This window comes from Bufo bufo, chromosome 5 (assembly GCF_905171765.1).
Source record: "Bufo bufo chromosome 5, aBufBuf1.1, whole genome shotgun sequence".
NCBI classification, from domain to species: Eukaryota; Metazoa; Chordata; class Amphibia; order Anura; family Bufonidae; genus Bufo; species Bufo bufo.
The window spans coordinates 353,786,134-353,814,018 of record NC_053393.1 but is presented as its reverse complement, the minus strand read 5'-3'; the positions used below and the strand labels follow the sequence as shown (position 1 = coordinate 353,814,018).

Below are 27,885 nucleotides of genomic sequence, written 5' to 3'. Positions count from 1 at the left end.
TATTGACAAGCCACTAAGCTTCTGGGAGAATGTCCTTTGGACAAATGAGACAAAACTGGAGCTTTTTGGCAAGCCACATCAGCTCTATGTTTACAGAAGCAAAAATGAAGCATACAAAGAACATTGTACCTACTGTGAAACATGGAGTAGGCTCGGTTATGTTTTGGGGCTGTTTTGCTGTATCTGACACAGGGTATCTTGAATCTGTGCAGGGTACAATTAAATTTCAAAACTATCAAGGCATTCTGGAGGGAAATGTGCTGCCTAGTGTCAGAAAGCTTGGTCTCAGTCACAGGTCATAGGTTCTCCAACAGGATAATGACCCAAAACACACAGCTAAAATATCCATTAATGACTATATAATGTCTGATATGGCAGGTAACAGACGTGCGGCACAGAGGGGAGGGAAGGAGAGTACCATTTCACTAGGGAGAGGGAGGAGTGGTGACCCCTAACTACCAAGCACTGGCAGCTGGCTGCCCTGACATCCCGAGACGCGTTACTAACTCGTACGCCGATAACGTGCCTTGTCCCTGGCTTACCCTGAAATAATCCCTAGGTAGTAAATAGGGCGGTGGAATCACTGGTTCTCACCACTGACTCCAAGGGAAACAACAGGGAAAGGACGAACAACACAAACACCACAAACAATCCCCAAAGGGAGACAACAAACAGGAGACAACAACAGGAGTGAACTGGAGATCCAACAGCACCAATTCCAACACCTCCACAGCAACTCCAACTCCACCAGAGGTCAGAATAGAAGATCTGGAAGGAAGGTCTATATCTGGCAACAAGGGAAGCAGAAAGGGAGAATATATAGTAGCTGGGAGTGGCTGAATGAGAACAGCTGAAAGAAAAAGCTACAGATTCCTAAATGGGACAAAAAGGATTGCAAACCTAAGCAGGAAAATCTGGCCCGAAATCCATTCCCACCACTAGGGCATGGAGTGATCTCTTGAAACCAAGTGAGTATCTACCCACTGTGACCTTCTGACCCCAGTCACAACAGGGTCAGCGATAGGTCGTGACACCCTCGTGACAAGCTGAGAGCAAAGCATTGGACTATTCTGAAGTGGCCTTCTATGAGCCCTGATTTAAATCCCATTGAACATCTGTGGAAAGAGCTCAAACATGCAGTCTAGAGAAGGCACCCTTCAAACCTGAGACAGCTGGAGCAGTTTGCTCATGAAGAGTGGGCCAAAATACCTGTGAACAGGTGCAGAAGTCTCATTGAGAGTTACAGAAATCGCTGGATTGCAGTAATTACCTCAAAAAGGTTGTGCAACAAAATCAAAAATTTAAGGGGTTGTCCGCTTTTTACTATATTCCTCTGGATAAGTCATCAATATCAGATTGGTCTAGGTCAAACCAGGGGACTAACAAATTATCATGGGGTTTCATAGCAATATTTTGGAAGGGTCTCCCTTCCCATGTAATAATGTTTAACACGACAAATGGAGCCCTATGCTATTACCATAACATGCCATTCTTATACAGTAGCAAGTGTATTAGAATAGCGAGTGATGTTAATAGCATAGAGTGCCATGTGTCAAGTTAAGATGGCTACATCTGTACACACATATAGATCTGCACATATATGCCTACAGTATGTATAAAGATGTCACACACATGCAAGGTGTACTATAATGTGACAGAAACATGCAAATACAGTAACACATACCTATACACATGTGCACATATATAGAAAAAAAAATACAAATTACAAGTACAGTCTATGGCGTCCCCATTCACTTTTATGGTATGGCTCTGTAGTATTCACTTGAACAGATGGAGCTGTCCAATAGAAGTGCTCATCACTGCAATTGCTGCAGCCAGCAGGTAAAAAAAGCAGAAAAGGCAGCGCCTGTATGAGCGCTGCCTTCTCTTCAAGCAGCTGATCGGCGGGGGTGCTGGGATTCAGACCCCACTGATCTCATATTGATGACTTATCCTGAGACAGGTGATCAGTAGTAAAAAGCAGACAACCCTTAACCTCTTGGGGACACATGACGTACCGTTACGTCATGATGTCCTGGTACTTAAGGACACATGACGTACCGGTGCGTCATGTGTAGTTCCGATCACGTCATGTGTAGTACGTCATGTGTAGTTCCGCGCGGTGATCGGAACAAGGTGCCTGCTCAAATCATTGAGCAGGCACCCTGGGACAATGCGCGGGGGGGTCAATTCAGACCTGCGGTTTGCGATGTTTACGGGAGTTGCGGCGGGCGGTCGGTGGTGCCATCGGGTCCCCGTGCGGCTGTAATGGGGACCCGATGGAATGGAAGGCAGCGCAATGCCTTCCTTAGGCATCGGCGCTGCCTTCCGGTGAAGAGCCTGTAAGATCCAGCCCCCTGGATCTCACAAGCAGGAAGCTGTATGAGTAATACACACAGTATTACTCATACAGCCAATGCATTCCAATACAGAAGTATTGGAATGCATTGTAAAGGGGATTAGACCCCTAAAAGTTGAAGTCCCAAAGTGGGACAAAAAATAAAGTGAAAATATTACGTATTCCCCCGAAAAAACGTAAAGTTTCAAGTAAAAAAAACAAAACAACGTTATTTCCCCCAAATAAAGTAAAAAAATAGGTAAAAAAAATAGGAAAAAGTTGACATATTAGGTACCCCTCAGATGAACACCGTAAAAAATAAAAAATAAAATCTGTGCTAAATAAACAATTTTTTTGTCACCTTACATCACAAAAAGTAGAACAGCAAGCGATAAGAAAAGCGTATGCCCACCAAAATAGTACCAATCTAACCGTCACCTCATCCTGCAAAAAATGAGCCCCTACCTAAGACAATCGCCCAAAAAATAAAAAAACTATGGCTCAGAATATGGAGACACTAAAACATTTTTATTTATTTTTTTTAAAAAGCTGTTATTGTGTAAAATTTACATAAATAAAAAAAAGTATACAAATATAAAAATATCACATGACCTCACCCCTCAGGTGAATACCGTAAAAAAAAAAATATGGTGTAAAAAAAGCCATTTTTTGTCACCTTACATCACAAAAAGTGTAATAGCAAGCGGTCAAAAAGTCAAACACACCCCAAAATAGTGCCAATCAAACCGTCATCTCATCCCGCAAAAATCATACCCTACCCAAAATTTCAAGATTTGCTTCTAAATTTCTAAGCCTTGTAACTTAAATTAAATGTCATTCTCAAAATGATCCAAACATGAAGTAGACATTTGGGGAATGTAAAGTAATACCGGTAACTATTTTTGTTGGTATTACTATGAATTATAGAAGTAGAGAAATTGAAACTTAAAAATTAGCAAATTTTTCCAAATTTTTGGTAAATTTTTTATTTTTTTATAAATAAAAATTATTTTTTTTTACTCCATTTTACCAGTGTCATGAAGTACAATATGTGACGAAAAAACTATCTCAGAATGGCCTGGATAAGTCAAAGCGTTTTAAAGTTATCACAACATAAACTGACACTGGTCAGAATTGCAAAAAATGGCCTGGTAAAACTTACATAAATAAAAAAAGTATACAAATATAAAAATATCACATGAACACCGTAAAAAAATAAAGATGGTGTAAAAAAAGCAATTTTTTGTCACCTTACATCACAAAAAGTGTAATAGCAAGTGGTCAAAAAGTCAAACGCACCCCAAAATAGTGCCAATCAAACCGTCATCTCATCCCGCAAAAATCATACCTTACCCAAGATAATCGCCCAAAGACTGAAAAAACTATGGCTTTCAGACTATGGAGACACTAAAACATTATTTTTGTTGTTTCAAAAATGAAATCATTGTGTAAAACTTACATAAATAAAAAATAGTATACATATTAGGTATCACCACATCCGTGACAACCTGCTCTATAAAAATACCGCATGTAATACCGCATCTAACCTGTCGAATGTTGTAAATAACAAAAAAAAAAAAAACTGTGCCAAATCAGCTATTTTTTGTTACCTTTCCTCACACAAAGTGTAATATAGAGCAACCAAAAATCATATGTACCCTAAACTAGTACCAACAAAGCTGCCACCCTACCCCGTAGTTTCTAAAATAGGGTCACTCTTTTGGAGTTTCTACTCTAGGGGTGCATCAGGGGGGCTTCAAATGGGACATGGTGTCAAAAAACCAGTCCAGCAAAATCTGCCTTCCATAAACCGTATGGCATTCCTTTCCTTCTGTGCCCTGCCGTGTGCCCGTACAGCAGTTTACGACCACATATGGGGTGTTTCTGTAAACTACAGAATCAGGGCCATAAATATTGAGTTTTGTTTGGCTGTTAACCCTTGCTTTGTAACTGGAAAAAAGGATTAAAATTGAAAATCTGCCAAAAAAGTGAAATTTTGAAATAGTATCTCTATTTTCCATTAATGCTTGTGGAACACCTAAAGGGTTAACAAAGTTTGTAAAATCAGTTTTGAATACCTTGAGGGGTGTCGTTTCTAGAATGGGATCATTTTTGGGTGGTTTCTATTATGTAAGCCTCACAAAGTGACTTCAGAGCTGAACTGGTCCTTAAAAAGTGGGTTTTTGAATATTTCTAAAAAATTTCAAGATTTGCTTCTAAACTTCTAAGCCTTGTAACTTAAATTAAATGTCATTCTCAAAATGATCCAAACATGAAGTAGACATATGGGGAATGTAAAGTAATACCGGTAACTATTTTTGTTGGTATTACTATGAATTATAGAAGTAGAGAAATTGAAACTTAAAAATTAGCAAATTTTTCAAACTTTTGGTAAATTTTGTATTTTTTTATAAATAAAAAAGATTTTTTTTACTCCATTTTACCAGTGTCATGAAGTACAATATTTGACAAAAAAACTATCTCAGAATGGCTTGGATAAGTCAAAGCGTTTTAAAGTTATCACAACATAAAGTGACACTGGTCAGAATTGCAAAAAATGGCCTGGTCCTTAGGCCTAGTTCACACGAACGTGTGTGATCCGTGGCCGTATTGCGGCCCGCAAATTGCTGGCCGCAATACACGGCCTCACTTCCGTGTGCATTCCGCATCACGGATGCGGACTCATTCACTTCAATGGGTCCACTAATCCGGAACGGCCGCACGGAACCAGACCCCTCGAAAGCACTACGGAGTGCTTCCGTGGGGTTGCGTCCCGTACTTCCTTTCCGCAAAAAGATAGAACAGGTCCTATCTTTTTGTGAAACGGGCAGATCACGGACCCATTAAAGTGAATGGGTCCACGATCCGATGCGGCTGGCCCACGGCCGGCGATCGTGCATTGCGGCCTGCAATTTGCGGGCCGCAGCACAGGCACGGGTCACACACTTTCCTGTGAACTCGGCCTTAAGGTGAAAGTGAGTCCAGTCCCTAAGGGGTTAAGGGTACCGTCACATTTTAGTCCTGGCCATTTTCATTGGTTTTCTTTTTTTAATAAATTATTCTGTTGAACCACAATTCAAGACCAATGTCTGATTTTCATTAGTTGGTTTTCAGTAGATTTTTTAATTATTATTAGTGATGAGCGACATAGGCAATATTCGAATTCACAATATTGCGCAAATTTTTGGGCGAATATTCACCATAAATTAGCAAATTCGAGAATTCGTGATCTCCAGTCATTGTTTATTTGATTGCGAAAATCGGCAATGTAATATATTTGCGATAAATTCGCAATTAGAATATTCAACACTATTCGCGAATACGAATATATAGCACTATATTCTAAATATTAGCGAATTCTCGAAGTGGTGATATTCACGATTAAAATTCACAATTTGAATATTCGCGCTCAAAACTAATTATGATTACTTTTGTCAGTTTCAAGTTACAGTATTTCAGTGACCATTGTGGGTTTTTCTTTCTTTAATGAAAGGGTACCAACAATTTTGTCCACGTGTGTATCTGTACCCAGCTCTAGCACCAATTGTGCGGTGTAAATCAACCATTAATCCTTTATTTAGTCACAGAAAACACAATAATTATTTTATAAAACAAAGTGTCTCACAGTGCAAGTATTGTAACATAGCCAACACTATATCAATTTGATATATTCTGACTGACCCGCAGAGTAAAGTTACTATTGTCATTATTTATACCACACAACAAACTCTGTAAAAATGTATTGAAATTGCAGTTTTTTTCCTAACCAACAATGATTAAAAGTTTTTTAACATATTATAGAAATCCCAAAATGGTTACTATAAAAACTACAACTTGTTCTGCAAAATTCAAGGTCTCCTACAACTACACTGGAGAAAACAAAAAAATAAAAAAAAGTTATTCCTGATGGAACAAACATTACTAGCCTCCCTGGCGGTATTCCCGAGCATGACTCGGGGTTAATTTTCACCGCCAGGAGTGGTAAACCCCGAGTCACGCTCGGCGGTAACATTGCAGAGCTGTCAGCAGAGTCCCCTTACCTTTTCCTGGCGATCCAGCGATGTCCTCTCCTGTGATCGCTGGCGAGAGCGCCGGCCGGCATCTGACTTCCTGGTTCCGTTCCCTGTGAGCAGCAGCGGTGCATGGGAGCGGACCTGGGTGGGAAATTCAAAATTGGAAACATAAAAGTGACACACACACATAAAAGAGGTGATACATTGTAATCTGAGAGGATTACACTGTATCACCTCAGATCTGACACTTGATCACTGTACAGTGCCCCTTGCCTGCCATTTTACTGTCATTTGTGCCCATAAAATATTTATAACATGGCATCAAAAAAGCGCCACTTTACTACAAAAGCGCTTTTGGACCAGTTGAGTGACAGCGACAGTGACACGGAGGTGCTCGCAGAACTGAGCGATAGTGAGTCGTGGGGAGATTTGTCTTCTGACACTGACCTGGCAAGTGACAACGGCGATGATCCTGCACCTGACCTCAGCGATGTGCGCACTTGGTGCCCTATTGACTGCGATACGGACCAGGTAGCGCCCCTAAGATTCCCGTTCACTGGATCACCTGGGATGAAGGTAGATGTTCAGCGTGATAACCCTCTGGCAATTATTCCTCACTGAGGAGGTAATTTTAAAAAAATTGTCACGGAGACAAATCGCTACCAAGAGCAGCAATCCGCTACGCTGCATGCTAGGTTTTCCAGAAGCAGAAAGTGGGAACCGGTGACCAAAGAGGACATCTGGCAGTTTCTGGGACTCATCATTCTTCAGGGGGTGAAGGGGAAACCACTCCAGAAATGGTACTGGACCACTAATAAGTTACTGGCCACTCCATTTTTTGGCACCGTGATGTCAGAATACCGGTTTTCCCTCATCATGAAGTATTTCCACTTCACGAACAATGAAGAATTTGATGAGGCCACGCATCCTGCGCCCAAACTAAAAAAAAAATCTTATTAAATAATTATTGTGACCAATTTCCAGCGGACCTACGTGCCAGTAAGGGACGTTAGCGTAAATAAAAGTTTGATGGCCTACAAGGGACGCCTAAGCTGGATACAGTACATTGCATCCAAAAGAGCACGAGCGAGACACCAGGGATCCACGTGGGATGCCAGGAGCCGGAGATCAGAGCTGCCTCCGAGACGGCCTGCTTTATATAGTTCATACCGGTAGGGTAAGTGTACTCCAGGCTAGTGACAGTGCGGGACGCTGCACCGAGGCCTTGGAGCTCCACTGGGTACATCTGGAATTTGGTCATTTACACCGGTAAAGGCACGAAGTTTAACCCCAGGTACAGCGGCTATGGGATGGCCACATCATCTGTCCTTACACTGCTGGAGCCATTGCTAAACTAGGGATATTGTGTGACCACGGACAATTTCTACACATCTCCGGAACTGTATGAGGTTTTGCTACAAAACAAGACTGATACATATGGTACCGTTAGGCCTAACCGACGTGACATGCCATCTATGTTTGCCAAGAAAAAACTCAAAACCGGAGAAATGGTTGCCTGGCAGAAGGGTAAGATGATGGCAATGTGATGGCGAGACAAGAACGACGTGTGTCTCATGAGTACTGTGCACAATACCTCTACTACCATGGTCCACACAAAAGGTGGGAAAGATGTGCTGAAGCCGCAAGTCGTGATAGACTATAAAAACACCATGGGAGGTGTCGACAGAGCCGATCAGGCAATGACATTTTATCCGGCTATGCACAAACAGCAAAAAAAATATCATCATCAGCTCCCACGCCACTCTCCTCATCACTACTAGACCGCCTAGTGGAGGAAAGAACAGAGATGGGTTAAGGACAGGTGAGGGCACAGGGCCTCCTCCCGGGCCGTGCCAACTAAGGGTTGTGTCTGACGAACCCACTGACTCTTGGCTGGGGGTGTCTGATGTCACTTGCGACGAAGTTGAAGATCGAGTCAACCACTCAAGAACCGCTGGGTTGCTGGTCACGACACGACCGCTAGCTGACACTGGAAGCTCAGGCCTCTCGAAGTGACCCCTGCTGCCACGGCCTCTTACTCTACTGTGACCTCTGCCTGCACCAGAAACATTTAGGCCTCTGCCACTCCCCTGTGCAGGGCCTGTCACGCTGAACGGCGAATATATTTTTATTTCGCCACTAATACACGGCAAACTGGGCTTTAGAATATATCACTGCACCGCTGGCCTGCAATTAGGCCCTAATTTTTTTCAACTTTTACACAAAAGGCTTTTCAACAGATGAGTGCAACGCTGAACGGCGAATATATTTTTATTTTGCCACTAATACAAGGCAAACAGGGCTTTAGAATATATCACTGCACCGTACAAGGGCAAATATATTATTATTTTGCCACTAATGCACATCAAAAAGGGCTTTACAACATATAACTGCACGGCACAAGGGCAAATAAGACGTACTGTAGAAATATTTCCTTGTAATAAACCCTATTAATGCCTGTATCAAACAGCACTTGCACCCCAATAACAAGAACGGTTTGCTGGAATGACAGAGCTGTATAATGGCAATTTGAATCCCCAGTCAGTGCAGCAAGGTGTAATTGGATTGTTCCTATTACCCAGTTTGTAACCTCCCGTACTGAACCCTGTTCTACATAAATGCTGTGGAATGATTCCTCCCTATCCCCCCTTATAAATCGTTTTTTCACCACAATCAAGTCTTTCCAATCACTGTCCCTAGCGCCTGCAGACATGTCTCTCCTGTTAATTCAGAAGCAGTGTAGAAGCAGTTCTTTTTATCAGGCTCAGGTTCTCAGCTAGCTTTGATACAACAGGCAGTGGACAGGTAATTAGGTGGAAGTTAGACTCCTAGTGGCCATGACTTTACAGTTTTTTTACCACTGGGATGCAGCCAGATTTTTTTTAATGAAATGATTTAGAAATGTGTCATTTACACCATTCTCTATTAAATTAAATCAAATGAAGTGAAAGTATAATGACTCTTTTAGGACCATTTAAGTTCTGAAGTCACTTTGAGGGGCTTACGTAATAGAAACCACCCATAAATGACCCATTTTAGAAACTATACCCCTTAACCCCTTAAGGACTCGGCCTATTTCAACTTCTGGACTTCTGCAAATCTGACCAGTGTCACTTTAAGTGGTGATAACCTTAAAACGCTTTGACTTATCCAGGCCATTCTGAGATTGTTTTTTCGTCACATATTGTACTTCATGACACTGGTAAAATAAAGTAAAAAAAAATCATTTTTATTTATAAAAAAAATACCAAGTTTACCAAAAATTTGTAAAAAATGGCAAATTTCCAAGTTTCAATTTCTCTACTTCTATAATACATAGTAATACCTCCAAAAATAGTTATTACTTTACATTCCCCATATGTCTACTTCATGTTTGGATCATTTTGGGAATTATATTTTATTTTTTGGGGATGTTACAAGGCTTAGAAGTTTAGAAGCAAATCTTGAAATTTTTCTGAAATTTTCAAAAACCCAATTTTTAGGGACCAGTTCAGGTCTGAAGTCACTTTGCGAGGCTTACATAATAGAAACCACCCAAAAATGACCCCATTCTATAAACTACACCCCTCAAGGTATTCAAAACTGATTTTACAAACTTTGTTAACCCTTTAGGTGTTCCACAAGAATTAATGGAAAATAGAGATACAATTTCAAAATTTCCCTTTTTTGGCAGATTTTCCATTTTAATAATTTTTTCCCAGTTACAAAGCAAGGGTTAACAGCCAAACCAAACTCAATATTTATGGCCCTGATTCTGTAGTTTACAGAAACACCCCATATGTGGTCGTAAACGACATAATTTAAACTTTTTTTTTCACTTTATTTTTTGTCCCACTTTGGGACCTGAACTTTTGGGGGTATATTCCTTTACAATGCATTCCAATACTTCTGTTTTGGAATGCATTGGCTGTATGAGTAATACAGTGTGTATTACTCATACAGCTTCCGGCCTGTGAGATCCAGGGGTAAACACAGCAGTCAGGATAAGGAAAAAGCGTGGTCAGGTAACAATCCAAATTCAGTAAACACAGCAGTTTAGGATAAGGCAGAAGCGTGGTCAGGTAACAATCCAAATTCGGTACCCGAGTAAACACAGCAGTTTAGGATAAGGCACAGGAGCTAGATAGAGGCAGGAAGCACAATAATCTGGCAAGGAGAAAGTGACAAGGTCTGGTTTATATAGGAAGTTCCAAGCTGTGGCTGATTAGGCTAAACGAGCAGAGATTGTCCAAGACTAGGAAACTATTCACTAGGTTCAGGAGTGGAGTTGTCCTGCGTAGCCGGTAGCTCAGTGAGCAAGGCCTAGGACACAGGAGTTTCCTGGTTCTATTCCTGACATGATGTTGCAAACTGGAAAGTAAGAGCAATTGTTGAAAAATACTGGCCTATCCTGCTGATGGATCTGGACATGACTGATGTTCTTCTACCCCGCCCGAGTATCACTTTTAGACGTGGTAGATTGTTGCGCGACTGACTGGTCCATAGTCATTTTTCACACCCGGCCCCGATAGGGACATGGCTTGATAGAAAGCCACTTGGTACCTTTCGTTGTGGGACATGCTCTGTTTGCCGCTTTGTGAGAATTACAAAAACCAATACCTGTTCAGCTACAAATAAAATGTATGATGTGAGGAATTTTGTGAACTGCAGGAGTAAGGGGGTGTGTGTACCTCTGTCAATGTACCTGTCCTTTGGACTATGTGGGAAAGACATAGCCAACCATATCTGGGAGTGCCATTATGGGGACTTGAACTCACTGGCATTCTCAGCATTGGAGAGACCCTCTCCTAGAAGAGGCCACTGGGACCGGAGAATTCTCCAAAAAGAAACAGAATGGAAATATAGACTCCGATCCCAGTCGCCCAGTGGGCTTAATGAGAGACTCACTTTCTCTTGTTTTATCTGATCCCCCACTTAATCTATTCCACATGTATGAAAAAAGTCTCCTTTCTGAGTTTAGTGTTTTACCTCCTATATGAGACGAAAATATTAATCGACACAAGAAGTGTCATGTGACTATTAGATAAACAGCTCGATATCAGAGTTTTTGAAAATATCTTATAGCATCTTTTATAGTAGCGACGACCTGTGTCATTGAAGTGCTCATTTTTGTTTTGGATGTTTATGCTCTCCCTTCTGTTATATCTCATAAATATAGTGACTCCTGCCATGTCCAGTAGGATATATAAAAATAGGTGTTCACATGACCGATCCCCCTCTATATGATATGGTTCGGTTTGTGTGCTGAGGATATGGGAGTATGAATCTTTGATCCACTATACTGCTCCTATTTGTATATTCCAATAACACATTATGGCCCCTTTCAGTGATCATTTGAGGGTATGTCATTTATGGGGTTAACTTTTGACCTTTCCCCTTCTATGCCGTGCCCTCTATTGCTGCTATGGACCTTGCGTTTCACACTGTTTATAGGTGGAAAGCATGGCCATGCTTGGTGCGGTCACATGAGGATATCATGTGACCGCGGTGGATTCCCGGCCCCTTAACGTGGTTTCGTGGGATCCGTATGTGTAGACTTGGTGCTACGGACCTTGCGTTCCACATTGGATATTGGTGGAACGCACGACCATGCTTGGGGCGGTCGCAAGAGGATATCATGTGACTGCAATATATCCTCGGCGTGGCCTTCCAGTGTGGTATCGCAGGATCTTTGTGTGCAGGTTGCGCTTTTGCGAGCCGTCCATATATTGGGGCTTTTTAGCTCGGTGTATATATGCGCCCCACACGAATATAATATGGAGCGCCTTTTCTGGACATTTAGTCAATATAGGGGAGGATAAGTGTCTTGGGGGGGAGGAGATAAAGGATTTCCTCAATGGTGATGCATACTTGGGTCACCTGATTGGGATGGGCAGTCCTGAAGTGTGGATCCACCTATGGGGGTTTAGCCCGCCCAAGATCCTACATTTAAAAGTGAGCACTTTTGAGTGACCAAACGGAGCTGCATCTTAGGCCCCCTGGAGCCCTCTAGCCATGCATGCTGGTCTGTGAGAGAATTATGTCCAACCTCATCAGATAAGTTGTTTCTATTTTTCAGCATTATACGGTATGTATGTATCATTTTCTATCTCATCACAGACTGCTGCAGATCTGGGGCGCTCCAGTTTTCAGTTACTTATCGTGTGTATGCTGATCTATCTTGGGCATGTTTATTGTTCAATTCTGGTATCTTATTGTTACATCGATATCATTTGTCCCCTGATGAAGCTTGTGCATTACAAGGGAAAATGCGTCGGAACTGTGCATTTTGTATCAAATTGGGACTTTGTATTTTGCATCGCTTTGTGTATCAGATGTGTAATAAATGTGTATCAGGTAAGTGATAAGGCTGCTTAAGGACAGGCTAGCCGAGGCACGTGGACAGAGTACTCCTACCATCAAGGTGTATCTCTGGGCTGAGTAGATTTCAATTAGGGTCAGCCTAGGGATAGGTATTGACCTCCTATTGGTGCCACTCGGTTCTGCTTCTAGATGTCCCTAATTGATAGCTCTTTGGTTGTTGAATACGAGTATATTGGTCTTGTAGGGACCTGTTTTAGTGTATGTATTTATTAAAAGTGAAATTTTAGGAAGTTGCCCTCAGTGAAAGACAGAGAAACATTAAATTTATGACAAAAGGCCCTCCAAAATTTTGAAACAAACTGAATACCGTGTAAATGAACTATGTGGTCAACAAAAATAGAGAATAAGGTTTTAGCATTGGGAAACTTTGGCAGGGGAATAAAATGATATATTTTGCTAAACCTATAAACCACCACCCACACAACTGTCTTACCCTCAGACCTCGGAAGATCGGTAATAAAATCCTTGGATACATGAGACCAAGGCCTACTAGGGATGGCCACGCTGACAGGGAGGCTTTATAAGACTGGTCCCGCCCCCTTCACAGCTAACTGCTCAAACCCCTGAAGACGCCAAGTGTTTGGCGAAACATGTCGGGGGGCAGAGTGTGATTTATACATGTTTTTTAGCCAGCCAGTGAACTGCAAAGATAGGATGGTTATGCAGCAACAGTGATAAAACAGGGAGCACTAGTAGAGCACTCACTCACTCTAGGGAAGCACACTGTGAGACTAACAGTGTGCGCTTAACATAGCACGGTGGACCGTGTGCTAACAGAGGATTAAGCTAGACAGCAAGGAGTGAAGCCCACTAACCAGCCCCACTGCTAAACCAAGGATATTATTAAGTGGTAATGCAGACACGGCTGATATTTTTAGTGATGTTAGTTCTAGGTAGTTATTTTAGAGACAAGCAATAAATGTTATATTTTAGATATAAGGAAAATAACACGTGTAAATCTAGAGACAACCATTGGTCCTAGTGACCATTTGTAAATAAACGGGTAGAGGTCACAACTCACCCACCGGACGAGACCTAGGAGTCTTGGACCTGGCACAAACCTTACAGAGGATACATATGAATGGACATCTCTGGACAAAGTGGGCCAACAATAAAACCTGGAAACTAGTTCCTTGGTGGCGGTAATGCCCAGATGACCACTAAAGACAGCATTATGACACTCACCTAATAGCCAGAGGTGTAAATTAGCAGGGACAAACAACTTATCTTTAGGAGACAGTACCGGATCCTAGTGTTGTCCCGCCGTAACCACAATTACCACAATGATACCTTCTGGCAATATAGGTTCTGGTGGAGCGTCAGGAGATTGAAAGGCACTAAAACTTTGTGATAGGGCATCAGCTTTGACATTTTTATTTCCTGGCCTGAAAGTTATGCAGAAGTTAAAACGAGTAAAGAACAATGCCCACCTAGCCTGTCTGGGATTCAAACGCTTAGCAGATTCCAAAAATGTTAAATTCTTATGATCAGTAAGTATAGTGACACGATATTGAGCCCCCTCCAAAAAGTGATTCCATTCCTCAAAGGCCCATTTAATCGCGAGTAACTCCTGATTTCCGATGTCGGAATTTCTCTGGGTAGGAGAGAACTTATGAGAAAAGAAAGCACACGGTCTTAAGTTAGTGAGGGTTGGTGACCCTTGGGAGAGTACTGCCCTCACCCCATCCTCAGAAGCGTCCACCTCAACCACAAAAGGTTTCTCTTGGTCTGGTTGAACCAATACTGGGGCGTCAACGAAACATCACTTAAGTGTTTCAAAAGCCTCTATAGCCTCTGGCGACCAATTGACTAGATCCGCCCACTTCTTGGTTAAATCAGTGAGAGGCTTAGCAATCACAGTTATATGTTTAAAGAACTTCCGGTAATAGTTAAAAAAAAAAAAAAGTGGGGGGTGGTGCCTGAACCTAAGCTGAATGGCTGTTTGAAGCAGGAGCTCCGTCTGTGAAAGTGCCCTTTCAGCTTGTAATTCTGCCTGTTTGGTCGAAACATGGTGAAGATCGGAGGCCCTAAAATGGGAGACACAGGGGGCGTGGCCTAACCGTCATGGAGTGAAGACGTGTGGACGAGAGCTCTCCCGCAATCCTGACATATCCTGAGTCTCCCATATCCTATTTTGTGCACCGGACTGTTTCACCTGCTATCGGAGGGTCCCCTGAGGTTTCCCCCTTGCTTTGTACCGGAGATAGTGAGAGGAGAGGAGCCGACACCGACCGGTGGTAGGAGGCACGTGAAGCGGCCATTATCTGGAGGCAGGAGGAGCGCACGGCCGGAGGAGTGACTGACTGTAGCAGACTACTTACCGGAGCGGCGGTGTGGTGGTGAGTCGCCTGGACAGGCGGGTGAACGGCAGCAGAGGGATCCACTGGATGAGATTTGCAGTGGGTAGGAGACGGAGGGCAGAGCGGCAGCGGTCTGTGAACGCCGACGGCCATCTTTAGAACACAGCCACAAGGCGGCATTCGCGCCCTCCAGAAGCAGAGGGGTGATAGATAGAAGAACTCACTGCCTGCTCATCTACAGGCACCCAGCCTTCACTTATTCAGTGACTCTGTGGGTAATTACAACACATTCTGCAGTTGTGCACCCAGCTCAAATCTGCTCAGCCTCCATATACCCAGCCTGCATGTGCTTAGCTACTGTGAATTTCACCTGCACTCATTCAGCATACTTTGTGCTCAACTTTAAATATACTTAGCGACTGGGTACTCAGTCCCCCATTTGCCCAGCGACCTGTGTACTCAGCCTGAATGAACTCAGCAACCGTGTGTTCAGCCTAAATATACTTAGCAACTGTATACGCAGCCTCCATACACCCAACAACTGTGTACTCTGCCTAAATATACTTAGCAACTGTATACGCAGCCTCCATACACCCAACAACTGTGTACTCTGCCTAAATATACTTAGCAACTGTATACGCAGCCTCCATACACCCAGCAATTGTGTACTCTGCCTAAATATACTTAGCAACTGTATACACAGCCTCCATACACCCAACAACTGTGTGCTCTGCCTAAATATACTTAGCAACTGTATACGCAGCCTCCATACACCCAGCAATTGTGTACTCTGCCTAAATATACTTAGCAACTGTATACACAGCCTCCATACACCCAACAACTGTGTGCTCTGCCTTAGTATACTTAGCAACTGTATACGCAGCCTCCATACACCCAGCAACTCTGTACTCTGCCTAAATATACTTAGCAACTTTATATTCAGCCTTCATATACCCAGCAATTGAGTACTTAGCCGTCATATCTCTAGCAACTGTGTACCCAGCCTGAAGAGACTCAATGACTGCGTATTCAGCCTAAATATACTTAGCAACTGTGTACTCAACCTACATATACTTAGCAACTGTGTACTTGGACTTTATACGCCCAGTAATTGTGTACTTGGCCTTTATATATCAGGCACTGGCGTACTCAGCCTAAATATACTTAGCAACTGTAGGCCCAGCCTGCAGGTACCCAGCAACTGTGCACTCGGTTTTCATAGACTCGGCCTGAATGAATTCCACGGCCGTATACGCAGCATAAATATACTTAATATCTGTATATTCAACCCAAATCCACCCAGTCATCGTGGACCTGGCTAAATATATTAAGCAACTGTTTACCTAACTTAAAAGGGCCCAGCTGAGCTTGTACACTCCAGCTCTGGTTTCAACATACGGGGTGTCACCCACAGCCTGGTCTGCACCTTGACGTGGTAGTCTAAGCAGAGACTGTTCAGGGGGGCCAAACTACTTTGCGGATATTTAGGAAGACACCCTCCTGTACAGAAAGAGACAAACAAGCTATTAGTCAGCCAGTATATGGGGCGGAAAAATCAGCCGGTGCCGCCTCAAACCCTGAACAAAATATTAATGGACATCATGAGTCAAACTGATGGGGAGAAGTTCGTGGGCAATGATGTGTCTGACCAGGCGCAAACTGATAAAATCATGTCGGCTATAGCGTCCTGTCAAGCTGCCTTAACGGCGAAAATTGATCATCTCCAATGCGATATTAACTTCCTGCGTCAGGATATTGACAAGATGAGAACACGCACAACGGAAATGGAACGCAGAGTGGGAGAGGTGGAAGACACTGTCAGAGGTCATGATCACCTGACTGCAACACTTCTGCAGCAAGTCAAAGCTTTGCAGGCGAGAGCAGAAGATGCTGAAAATAGAAACAGGCGAAATAATATCCGAATATTGGGCCTGCCGGAAAGAGCCGAAGGGGCCGAGCCTGAGGCCTTCGCAGAAAATCTGATTAGAACATCACTGGCTCCACTGCATCTCTCTCAGTGCTTTGTTATAGAAAGGGCCCACAGAATTCCAACGCGACCCCTCCCCTCAGGGGCACCACCGAGGCCGTTCATTATGAAAGTTTTAAATTACAGGGATCGGGATGAGATCCTGGCTGCAGCAAGGAAAAAGGGAATCGTCTCTTATGAAAACACAAGGATCTCCTTTTATCCTGACTTCACCACTGAGGTGCAGAAAAAGAGGAAACAATTCAACCAAGTCAGAGCACGGCTCAGAGAACTGGGTATAAAATATGCTATGTTGTACCCTACGAGGCTGCGGATCCAAGTTGATGGAGAAACAACGTTTTTCCAGTCTCCGGAAGAGGCCTTGGACTGGGTGGATACTCGTCAACCACGGAGGGAGCAGCGGTGAACTACTACAACAGAACTTTTAGTTCCAACTGTTTGGTTTAGTTACTTTTTTGCTCTCTTAATCCGCCCCCTTGTGTAAACTGCCTACAAAGCGGGGGAAGAGATAGATAAGGGAGTAAGGACACAGGAGGTAAAGCAGTGTTTCTGTATGGTGGTAACAGGGAGTACATTTAAACGAGGGAGACAACATGTTCCTAGAGGGAGGGCTCTTTTCTTAGAGGGGGAGGTTTCTCTCTATTATTCCTTTTAAACGTTCTTCTTTTCTACAAGTAATTTTCTTTTTCTTTACACAATTAAGTGGTTAGTTAGGGACTGAGGGAGACTCTGGGAAGGATTTCCCTGGGCACTTATGCTGGCCGTAGCTAGTTGGGTCCTGTAAGAGGCTTAGGAGTGCGTCCTTAATTTAGATAGTTTAAAGTTCGGGATCTGAGGCCCAGACAGGTTGGGATGTGTGGGCAGGGAGGGATAAAGGGGATAAGTCTAAAATGTTCTAAAGGATGTGAATGGATGTATGTGTGTCACCGCGGCGCTGCAGAGGTCGGTCAGGAATTGTATCAGGCCAGACGGGAAATATGGCTATGATAAAAATAATTTCTTGGAATGTGAGGGGACTCAACTGAAAAATTAAGCGATCACTGGTTTTTAACTATGTGAAAGTATATGCTCCTGACATTCTTATTTTACAGGAAACGCATCTTAAAGATCGGAAGGTCCTGTCTCTTCGGCGGCCTTGGGTGGGACAGACGTACCATGCAACGTATACCAACAATGCAAGGGGGGTTTCAGTTCTGGTCAGTAATGCCTTGCCGTGGCAGCTCAACAAAATCCAGGTAGATATGCATGGTAGATTTGTTATTCTGTATGGAGTCGCCAGAGGTGAGCTTCTGATAGTGGTGGGAATATACGTGCCTCCACCTTTTTCCAGAACCTTACTAGATGAGCTCATGGTGAAGATAGCACTTCTGCCTGCAACCCCATTTGTAATATTAGGGGATTTTAATGCAGTCTTGGATGTCCACATTGATAGATTAAGACCTCCACTACAACATAGTGCAGCTTTGGCTCATTGGGCACGGGCACATAATTTAACAGAGGTATGGAGATGGAAGAACCCGTCCCTTAAACAATTCTCTTGTTACACTGCTTCAGGGGGCAGTATGTCACGCATTGATTTAGCTTTTGGGAGCCAGGATGTTCTACCCCGGATACGGGAAGCAGTGTATATGCCACGAGGTATCTCAGACCATGCCCCCCTGCAGATTGTGCTGTCTCAACCTGCAGGAAAGCCAGAAAGGGTTTGGAGATTGATTCCGGTGTGGATGCGAGTGATCCCAGTAGAGTCGTCCTGTAGTATAGAGTTAGAGGAATATTGGAAGTCCAATGAGAGTTCTTCTGACCCGATAACAGAATGGGAAGCTTGCCAAGCTGTTCTGAGGGGAGCTTACATAGCAGCTATAGCTACGCACAGGGTGCAGTTGCAAATCACCAGAGCTAGGATAGAGCGCAGACTGGTAGAGGCAGAGGAGGCTTTCATTAGCGATCCGTCCAGGGAATGCAGAGAAGAATGGCTGGCTATTCAGAGAGAATACAAGCTACATCTTACGGAGTATACGCAGAAGAGGCTTCTGGTGCAAAAACAAATAGTATTTGCTGAGGGAGACAAGAATGGGAAGGCACTAGCGTAGGCCAGGGTTGAGAACCCACAGACTGTGGTGGCAATGATCCGCACAGAGTCAGTCCTGAGGAGATTTGCGCGCAATTTGCTAGATATTACACCGACTTATATTCTTCCACTCTTGCGCATGCTCCGGAAGAGATTCAGGGTTATTTGGGAAAGTTAAGGTTACCACAATTATCTAGGGCAGATAAGGATATGCTAGATTCACCCATCACACCCCTGGAAATTCAGGCTGCCACAAGTTCCATGGCACCACATAAAACCCCGGCCCCAGACGGGTTTCCTGCAGAATGGTACAAATTGCATGTCGAGAAGCTTAGCGAGAGGTTGAGTAAACTGTTTGCTTATTTGCTAGAAGTCTCAAAGCTACCCCCCTCATTCTCCGATGCCACTATTGTAGTAATACATAAGCCGGGGAAAACACCTGAGCAATGTAGCTCCTATCGCCCTATTTCCCTTATAAATCTAGACGCCAAGATACTCGCGAAAGTCCTGGCAACACGTCTGTCAGCGGTTATTTTATCCTGAGTGGGCCCAGACCAATCCGGCTTCATGCCTGGGAAGTCGACTGATATAAATCTCAGGAGACTCTATACCAACTTACAGGCGCAACATGACTATGTGGGGGATAGGGCGATAGCGTCCTTAGATAATGGAAAAGCATTCGATTCTGTTGAGTGGCAGTTTCTCTGGGAAGTGCTGGCAAAGTTTGGATTCCCGGGGAACTTCCTGAAATGGCTGCATCTGTTATATGCGAACCCTAGGGCGAGGGTGCGAGTGAATGGGACTCTAGGGTGAATGGGACTCTAGGGTTGCCCGCTGTCACCATTGCTCTTCGCACTGGTGATGGAACCAATATCTATCCTGATTAATAACTGCTCGGGGATAGAGGGCTGGGACATTGCGGGAATTACATAAAAATTATTACTCTACGCCGACGACATGCTGGTATATTTGGGAAACACAGAGAGGTCATTAGATATGCTCCTAGAAGTGATAGATGAGTATGGGAGGTTCATAGGACTTAGAGTTAATTGGACCAAATCAGTGTTGTATTTGGTCGATAAAACTGAGAATCCGAGAGTTTCGCCGAGGTCAAAACTACTGGTAGTTGACAAGTTCAAATAATACATAAAGAGCCCAAAAATGTAATCTCTCTCAATCTACTCCCGACTATGGAATATATTACGCAAAAATTGAAAGCGTGGGTAAATCTTCCTCTCTCCCTGGTGGGGCGGATAAATATTTTCAAAATGGCCTTGCTACCGAAATTATTATATATGTATAGGGCGGCGCAGGAGCTTCTGAAGAAATCTCATTTTAAGACTATTGACAAACTTTTGACTCCCTTCTTATGGCCAAATACTCAGCCCAGAATGGCCAGAGAGACGCTGAAGGCATCATATGTCAGGGGTGGTTTGGCTCTCCCTGATATGTACAAGTATTATCAAGCAGTGCAGCTGACATATGCCAACAACTCAACTGTTCTGGAGGCTGCATTAGTGGGGTCCTATGAACTGAAGCCTTAACGAATTTCATATACAGAGAGGGTAAATACCCAGTCAAATGTCTCACTTCCAATATGCGGGTAGTGTTGGCTATTTGGGGGAAAACTGCACGGAAGAGTAGGGATGAGGTGGGCAGAGGAGAGTGGTCCCCAGTGACGCCGTTGTGGCGAAACCTAGGGTTACCGGAATTGTGTACTCTCCAGGACTTTGAGTTTTGGCCGCAACATGGAGTAAAATATGTCACCCAGGGGCGTAACTAGAAGTGCCTGGGCCCCACAGAAAATTTTTGTATGGGCCCCCCCAGCCCCCCGCCCAATTTTTGATATACTATTTTTACCCCCACCTGTCCTTTTTATTTTTGATAAAAATCTTTTTAATTTATATGCAAATTACCTTCCTAACGTGCCCAAAGGGCTGTCCCTCCGGCCGTTTGTGCCCAGCTGCGTCCATTATCCCCAAGCCCAGCGCCGTCCCGCTATTAATTATTCACTGCTGTCCTCGTCTTTTTTTTTTTTCTAAGTGTGCCGTAGTCTCGCGCATGCGCCGATGTTTCTCACGTGCGGGCCTGCGCGGTGTCCTGGCGGCAGCCTCAAGTAATGTAATCGCGCATGCGCCAGAAAGCGGAGAAAGCTGGCGCATGCGTGATTACACTACTTGAGGCTGCTGCCAGGACACCGCATGGGCCCGGACGTGAGTAACATCAGCGCATGCGCGAGACTACGGTGCACATAGAAAAAAAAAAAGACGAGGACAGCAGTGAATAATTAACAGCGGGGCGGTGGTGGGCTTGGCGATATTGGGCGCGGCTGGGCACAAACGGCCGGAGGGACAACCTCTTGGGCACGTTAGGAAGGTAATTTGCATATAAATAAAAAAGATTAAACTTGACTGACACACTGTCGGGCACCGGGCCCCTTGTCAGCCCGGGCCCCGAAGCAGCCGCTTCCCCTACTTCCACGGTAGTTACGCCACTGATAGGGCGTAAGGGAGGAGGAAAAATTCCCTTGTGCACTTTGGGAGTGCATGGAAAATTGACACAATGGGTTGTTGGACATAAATGTAGTCATATTCTTGCTGGGTGAAAGAATATGATTCCACTAAATATGTGATACATGATACTCCCCATCGCAAACATGAGAATTTGTCTCATAAGGAAAGGGGGGCTTTCAAAAGTCTCAAAGAGATGCATAATATAGTAATCAAGGAGGCTGACAAGGGAGGAGCGGTTATCATTTTAGATATTGGTGTCTATAAATACCAAGTATTATCCATGTTAAATGATCCTGACACCTATAAACCTCTATCTGGCAACCCTCTCTTCCCTTTTCAGTCCAAAATGGTTACTATTTTAACTCTAGGGTTGGAGAAAGGTTTTTTTCACCCAGAAAGAATATGACTACATTTATGTTCAACATCCCATTGTGTCGATTTTCCATGCACTCCCGAAAGTGCACAAGGGAATTTTTCCTCCTCCCTTACGCACTATTGTAGCAGGAATCGGTTCTTTCTCCAAGAGACTTTCGGAGTGGATCGATTCCCTGCTGCAACCCCTTATTTCGCATATCCCAGGTTTCCTTAGGGATACTAAGTCTGTGTTTCAGCCATTCTCGGACTTTAAATGGAGGTTTGAGTTTACCTGGATCACAGCAGACGTCACTGCTTCATACACCAGCATCCCACACGACCTAGCTTTGGTTTCTCTTCGCTGGTTCCTTAATAAATATACTGATTATTCGGATGGGCTCCAAGAATATATGGGGATAGTGGTGGAGTTCCTCCTTCAGCATGTTTCGGGGGTGTCGATGGGGGCCAAATTCTCTCCCTCCATAGCCAATATTTTTATGGCATGGTGGGAGGGGTGTTTTCTCCTCATCGACACCCACCCATTCAGTGGTCTGGTGCAGTGGTATGGTCGCTACATCGATGACCTGCTTCTTGTATGGTCTGGTGATGTGGCGGCCATACCACTGTTCCTCGACTATATCAACTCATGTGTCGAGTCTATTTCTTTTAGTCTCCAACATCATAGCAGATGCATATACTTTCTGGATTTGTGCTTGGAGGGGGACTGCGCCACATCCGAAGTTATCATCACTACATACAGAAAGGAACTAGCAGGTAACACGATATTTCATGCTAATTCGTGTCATCCATCCCATACAATTCGGAGTATTCCCAAAGGTGAACTCTTCGAGCTCGACACAACTGTTCGAGTATCCATTTATTCGCACAAGAAGCTAGGAATATCACAGATAGGCTAACTGGTAGGGCTTATTCTCAAAAATCTGTTGCCTCCTCTGTCATTGAAGTTTCAGCCATGGATAGAGCTCCCCTTGTGTTTCCGAAAGTAAAATCACTGCCTCAGGTAAAACCATATCAAAATGCAAACGCGATTTCACTCCCTTTGTGACACAATATAGCCTGGAATATGATCGCATATGCAAAATCATTAAGAAATATCTTCCTTTATTGTCATGCGATAGTCAGTGGATGGATATTGTCGCAGAGGGAGTAAAGTGTACAGCAAGAAGGGCTCCAACCTTGGGCAATTCCTTAAGTCCCAGCTTGTTCTCTGAAAAGATTTTGCAGAGACCAACCTTGCTCAACAACAAGGGCAGCTATAAATGTGGTCATGCCAAATGCATGTGTTGCAATCATACCAGAGCCACAAAAAAGTTTAAATCTACTGCTAACAATAAGGAATTTACCATACAGTCCTATCTTAACTGCAACACAAAGTTCACGGTTTATATGATAACATGCGAACTTTGTCAGTTGCAATATGTGGGGTGTACTACGAATGAAATAAAAACTCGCATTCGCAAGCATATTTCAGATATCCCACACTACGAAAACCGCAACGTGTCTGCTGTCAGCACAGCGATTTTGCATGCAGGTGACACCTCCAATCTGGTGGTTCAAGGAATCGAGAGTTTTCCTTCCCACCAGAGGGGGCGACCATAGGAGGAAACTTTTAAATCGAGAGGCATACTGGATTTTTCAGCTGGGTTCAAGACAGCCTCAAGGTCTCAATAAAAGTGTCAGGATTCAAACCCGTGACCAGTCACATCCCAGGCGGTAGCCCTGCTTACTAGGCTACCGTCCTCTCAGGACGTTCCTCCCTGAAGCCTATTATTTAACCTCAGTCTTGCCAAGCCTTGCTCATCACCCTTGATTCCCCACACCTGGTACTTCCCTATATAAGTCCAGCCCCTTGCACTCCAGCTTGCTGATTATTGAGCTCCTGAGCCTGGATCAAGCTTCTCCTCACCTGCTGCTCTTGCTACTACTGTAAGTCCACTGCTGACCAGGAATTGACTAACGACTACTCTTCTGCTTTGTCCCTACCTACTGAACTGCTACCACCGTTGCCCATCCGGATTGTCTGACCACGCTTATTGCCGCCTGCCCTGACCCACCACCTGCCAACCGACTACGCCTCTGCCAGACTTCCTGCACCTACTACCTGCCTGCGGTCCTTGCCACTGGGCTCCACTCCTACCTCCAGAATAATCAGCCCCACTATGGAGTCCGCAATGGCCACTCTGCGTAAGCAGGTCACCGAACTTCAAGAATTTGGTACTACGTATCAGGAGAAATTTGCCCAGCTCCAAGGCGTAGTCCAAAGCCAACAGAGGGAGATTATTGAACTACAGAGGCAACTCCTGGACGTCCGCGGCGTGGCCGCAGACACCCGCATGCCACTCCCATCAAGATTCGGTGGCGACAGACGCCAGTATCGGGGGTTTCTAAACCAATGCCGCATCTATTTTCAGATGTACCCGGCCCCCTTCACCACCGAGAAAAAGAAGGTGCTATTCATGGTCAATCTCCTGACGGATGAAGCATTAGCATGGGCATCACCATACGTGGAGACTAACAGTCAGCTCCTGGACAACCTAAACAACTTCATCACCGCCATGAGCCAAGTCTTCGATGACCCCAACCACTGTGCGACAGCCGAGGCGCGACTACATGGTCTGCGGCAAGGGAGACGCTCCGTCGCCGAATACACCGCCGAGTTTTGCCGTTGGGTCACGGACACCACCTGGAACCCAGCAGCACAGAGGAGCTAATTCCGGTGAGGCTTGTCCGAATTAATAAAGGACGAACTCGCCAGAGTTGAGGCCCCGGACGATCTGGATGACTTCATTCAGTTATGCATCCGGATAGATCAAAGACTCTCCGAGAGGAAGAAAGAAAGACTCTGGTCCTCGGACCACAGACCCACTTACTCCTTCTCCTCCACCGCCCAGCGCGACCCACAGTCAGCAACTGAACCTATGCAGGTTGACGCTCTACGTAGGTCTCTATCCACAGCTGAGAAGGAGAGATGGCTGGCCAAAAACCTCTGCCTCTACTGTGGGGAGTCGGGTCATTTTGCCATCAAATGTCCTAATAAGATCCGAAAAACTGTTGCCGTCACGGAACTAAAGGAGCAACCACAGACTCCAACCCCGCCAGCAACCCCTGAAAATAACAACACGGCGGCTCATGGAACCCACTTCATCGTCCCCATCCTCATCGACATTGAGGGGCAACAACTCCCCTGTTCAGCGATGTTAGACTCCGGGGCGGGAGGCAACTTCATGGACCTGACCTTCGCCCACGAAAAGAACATTCCACTGACAATCAAGGCAGCCCCCGTTGACCTGGAAACCGTCGACGGATCCCCACTCTCCTCGGGGCCGGCCACTCACGAGACCACCGAACTGCAACTCCTCATAGAACCCGATCACCGTGAGAAGATCCACTTCTCGCTGATCGCCTCTCCGAAGTTCCCGGTGATCTTGGGCATTCCATGGTTGGCCACCCACAACCCCTCGGTGGACTGGGAAACCCGCTGCATACGGTTCCTGTCCGAGTTCTGCTCACTAAAATGCTCCCACAAACCCGTCCTTCCACCCGAAGACACCACCATCTCTAAACTATCCGTCAAGGATCTGCTACCCCCTCAATACCGCGAGTTCCAGGATGTCTGCGACAAGAAAAATGCAGACAAGCTGCCACCACACCGACCCTACGACTGCCCTATAGAACTGTTGCCCGGGGCCGAAATACCCTTTGGCACTATCTACCCTCTCTCAGAGCCTGAACTCAAGGCTCTGAAAGAGTACCTGGACGAGGACCTGAGGAAGGAGTTCATCCGGCCCTCTACCTCCCCCGCGGGAGCCCCCTTTTTCTTCGTAGAGAAAAAAGACTCCTCCCTGCGTCCCTGCATAGACTACAGAAAGCTTAACGACATAATCGTAAAAAAACGGTACCCGCTCCCACTGATTTCAGAACTCCTCGAGAGACTCCGGGCAGCGAAGATCTTCTCTAAACTCGACCTTCGAGAGGCCTACAACCTCGTCTGAATCCGCCCTGGGGACGAATGGAAGACCGCCTTCCAGACACGTTATGGTCACTTTGAGTACCTGGTCATGCCTTTCGGACTCTTCAATGCTCCCGCCACCTTCCAGCACTTCATTAACGACGTCCTCAGGGACATGCTGGATCTGTTTGTAGTCGTTTACTTGGACGACATCTTGATCTTCTCTGAAGACCTCGAGAAGCACCGCGAACACGTCCGCAGGGTACTGCAGAGACTCCGACAGAACTCTCTCTATATCAAGCTAGAGAAATGCGAGTTTGAGTGAACCACCACTCAGTTCCTCGGATACATCATCTCCCCAGAGGGCCTAAGTATGGACCCGGGGAATGTCCAAGCCGTGATGAACTGGCCCGTTCCGAGAAACGAGAAGGAGATACAAAGATATATTGGCTTCGCTAACTTCTATCGGAAGTTTATCCGGAACTTCTCCAAGGTCATAGCACCAATCATCCAACTCACCAAGAAGGCAGTCCCCTTCTCCTGGACACCCGAGGCCCAGGAGGCCTTCACCAAGTTGAAACTCCTCTTCACTTCTGCTCCAATCCGAATCCACCCGAACCCTGAGCTGCCATTTACAGTCGAAGTGGATGCATCAGACTCCGCGATGGGGGTAGTTCTGTTGCAACGGACAGGGGAGAAGATGCTATTACACTCGTGCGCATATTTCTCCCCCAGATGTCCCCCTCTGAGAAGAACTATGACATCGGGAACAAAGTACTACTGGCGATCAAGGATGCTGTTACGCTGAGCGCTCCGGGTCCCCTGCTGGTCTCGGAGCGCTCACAGCGTATGTCCCCAGGCAGCACTCCAGTGTCTCGGCGTGTTCGTCCTCGCTCTCTAGGGTGCGCGCGCTCCGGGACTCTTAGATTCAAAGGACCAGTGCACCAGTGATTGGTGCCTGGTCCAAAGGGGTTATTAAGGGTTAAGGTTGTGAGAGGCAGTGCTGACTTAATTAGGCTGCACCTGTGCACTGCCCATTTATACCTTCTCCTCCCACAGCCTTCTGCCGGATCTTTGTGCCTTGTGCCTCAGAGAAAGCGTTCCCTATGATGTTAGTTTGCCTTACCTGTTGCCGTACCCGTTGCTACCGTCCACTCACCTTTGAACCTTTGCCGCCTGCCCTGACCGCTGCTTCGTCCGACTACGCTCTTGCCTTCTCCCTGTGTACCACGCCTTATCAGTTGCCAGAGAGGTCGAGTTGTTACTAGGGGACACGACCTGGTAGTTACCGCCGCGGCAAATCCATCCCGCTTTGCGGCGGGCTCTGGTGAAGACCAGTAACTGCTTAGAACCGGTCCTCTAGTACAACCCGCGCCATCGCCTCTCTGGTGCAGAGGATTCACTACCTGTCCTGCCGGTTCGTGACAGATGCCTTCTCCGAGTGGAGACATCTGCTGGAGGGAGCCACCAACCCCATAATCATACTAACTGACCACAAGAACCTCGAGTTCATCCGCAGCGCTAAGAGACTCTCAGCCAGACAGGCCAGATGGAGCCTATTCTTTTCCCGCTTCAACTTTCTCATCACTAATCGCCCCGGATCAAAAAACGGCAAGGCTGACGCCTTCTCCAGAATGTTTTCCGAGCCCTCACAGAGTAACAAGGGCCAAAACAACATCCTACCCGAGAGAAGGGTCGTAGGCGCCACCTACTCTAAAGAACTCCTGGGCACAATCAAAGAAGGATACGAAAATGACCCCTTCCTCGCCCACCCCACAAGGAATGTCAGCCTTACGTTTAAGAACGGTCATTGGTTTCATCAGGACCTACAACTTTATGTACCAGAAATCGCACGGCTCGAAGTGCTCAAACTCCAAGCTGGCCGGCCATTTGGGCACAAGAAAGACCCAGGAGCTTCTCTCCTGCTCCTTCTGGTGGCCAACATACAAGGAGGACATCAAGAGGTACATCTCCTCGTG

At 45.3% G+C, this 27,885-nt stretch overlaps 1 long non-coding RNA gene across 1 annotated transcript; it reads right to left on the bottom strand.

Annotated features, from left to right (window-relative positions):
• Window positions 1–236: 236 nt before the first annotated feature.
• Window positions 237–27,625, bottom strand: LOC121001118. The gene is made up of 4 exons (XR_005778980.1): window positions 27,615–27,625; window positions 16,104–16,108; window positions 3,907–3,920; window positions 237–355 (listed from the first exon to the last, which is right to left on the bottom strand). It is a non-coding gene; the product is annotated as an uncharacterized LOC121001118 (long non-coding RNA).
• Window positions 27,626–27,885: the final 260 nt, after the last annotated feature.